The sequence below is a fragment of the Pinus tabuliformis genome, chromosome 7 (assembly GCF_031772625.1).
Source record: "Pinus tabuliformis cultivar Carrire ecotype Pingquan chromosome 7, CPIR1, whole genome shotgun sequence".
NCBI lineage: Eukaryota > Viridiplantae > Streptophyta > Pinopsida > Pinales > Pinaceae > Pinus > Pinus tabuliformis.
The window spans coordinates 1256628405-1256631133 of NC_142293.1; positions in this window are offsets into that span (position 1 = coordinate 1256628405).

Genomic DNA, 2729 nt, shown 5'->3' on the forward strand with positions numbered 1-2729 from the left:
GATTTTCCACCCAATCTTAGACTCATTACAACCAAAATCACTTGCAATATTCATCCCCAAGCAAGATCGACGATCTAATGGAAATTTCTTCAATAATTTCAGCAACAGACCATGCTCAACTTGTAACAACCCTCGTGAAATTTCATGTAAGAGAAATTAATAAACGAAAAATAAGACCATGCTTAAGGAACACTTATTCCAAGCTGAATGTTGGACAAAGATATCCTAGTGGGTATCATTGGAGGTGTGTTTTAGCTAAGTAAAATTAGTAAAGGCTAAGGCAAAGGCATTAAAATGCAAAAAGACATTTTGGCACATTTATTTATGAAAATAAAGGAAATTAGGAGAAAGTAAGGTGAAAGGTCACATGTTGCATGTGAGGAGGAAATTGAAGGAAAATAATGGAAAATGAAGAAAATAGAGGCCTCATTAATAAAAAGGTTTATGAAGATCAGTCGGTAACCTTTTTTCAGTTCAAGTTTGGAGCTCTTTCATTATTTTCTCTCTCTCTCTCTCTCTCTCACTCTTGGTTACTTAAAGTTTTCTTGGAGCACTCTAGCTTTGGATCAAGTAAGGAAAATCAAGCAAAGGGAAAGGAAGGAAAGCAAGGATCAAGAAAATGAAATCAGGATCAAGAAGCTTCAACAAGAATACTTGTAGGTAACCTTTTGCATGCGTGATTTCCTAGCTGGTTTGGACGTACATGGCTTTGCATGTTGGTGTATGGTTCTCTTGCTATCAGTGGTATGGTTTTGTCGGGTTATGAAATTTGTTTTCATCCTAGCCTTGCCTTTCTCTGGATGTCATGGTGCTGGGATGTTTATCTCAGTTTTTGAGCTTTGGCTTGTTGGATGGATTTCAGAATCCGGGGTGGAGGTGGTCTCAAGGTTCATTCCCAACGGCCTAGGAATCCCTTGACCAGTTTTGGTAGGATACACGTAAAGCCTGAGGGAGAAGTCTCGGTTTAGGGCCTAGTGATCTGGGTTTGGATAGTGGTAAATCCTAAGAGACTAGTCACATTTTAGGGCATAGTGATCCAACATTGGATTACGGTAAATCCTGAGAGACTAGGAGAAAAAAAAATCCTCAAGGATAATGATGGATTCTGGATGACATTCCAATTTCGCTTCGGTTGTGATCGGAGCACTGATTTTAGTGTGATCGCGGTTTGATGAGGATGGCAGTGGTCTAACCTATGGATTCCCTTGGTTGTTTTTGGATTGGTTGTTCTGTGAGATCCCACATTGATGCTTAGAATATGGCACGAGGGTGACTAGCTGAAAGAGAGATTTGATTCAGCCATGTCTATGGTCGGGTGGTACGTGCAAGTCCTGAACTTTGTTGGATTTTCCTATGATTAATAAAATCTAAATTCTCTTACTTTGCATTGATTTGAATGTGGATTTAATGGCTATCATATCTCTTATATTGATATGGTTTTATGTTGGTTATACGCATGGTTAAATGATTGGTTGGTATCATGGTTATTTCATGTACTTACTTGTAATTGTTAAATGGATGGATGCAAGACCTAATTGATGATATAATAGTTCAATGGAGAAGGAGGTGATCCTTTTGGTTATGTTTCATAAGTTCATTTAGTCATTTTATGCTCTACCTTGTATCCTAGACCTGTAGGTTTCATTGATGCTAAGTGTTTGATAGAATATCAATCCCGGTTGGGGATGCTTAGGCCTAGTCCTAAGGTTGATTTTTAATTTATCAGCATTGTTATCATGCCTTTGATGGATTCTGAAGGTTGTAGTAAGTTCTAGGGATAGGCTAGGATTCTGGGCCAGAAACGTGGCTCAAATCTCAGGGTCGCTGGGGCAGGTCTGCTAAGAAAAGTCCACAGTCGTTGGCACAAAGGCCTATGAGAGTGATTTTGGGTTGCTGGACGTTGTCATGCCTATAGCATGTGAGCGACCAGGGGTTAAAAGGCTTAAATCATTAGTGGAACTCAGGGAAAGGATGTCTAAGTGGCTGGCATGTCTCCTGAGGGTGTTGTTACTGATGTGGGTGGGTTTGTTTGATATGTTCCATCCGTTCCATTTCCTTAAGGTCACCAGGGAAGTTGAATCCATTGTAGTAGCTTCTCTCATCGCATGTATTACCCTGGCTGGTCGGTTACTTAGGTGGACCTGGGAGGAGGGGGTGTTACATATTGGTATCAACACATGGTTGCGCTCTCCTTGGGTGAAGTTTCTCGATCACGCATGCATGTCAGTTGCATGTGTGTCTATTACACTTGCATTCCATGCGCTTATTATATTGCATCATGTTGATCATGATTATAGTAAGGTTTTCATGAGGAACTCGATGTGATTTTGTGGGATGCATCGTCAGAAGTATATGACTTGTTTCATATGGTTATATGTCGCTTACAAGTTGATTATATGTCACTGGAAGACATCCTTGTATGTCAAGTGCATTCTCAAATGTTTTGATTACATGTATCAGTCTTGTAGGTTGGTTACAAGAATTGATCACTTATGCTCGACTACATACGTTCATATGTATGTGTACTTGAATAAGAATTCCTTATGCATGTTGATAGTTGCATTAATGCATAATTTCTTAAGAATTCATACACAAAACTATGCAATCTTCAAAGCACAATCATCAAACTCATAAAAGCACACAGTTCCATAACACTGACTTAGAACAACAGAGTCAGTGAGAAACAAGCCTATGTACTGAGTATAATTTCTTGATGCAAAACAACTCCA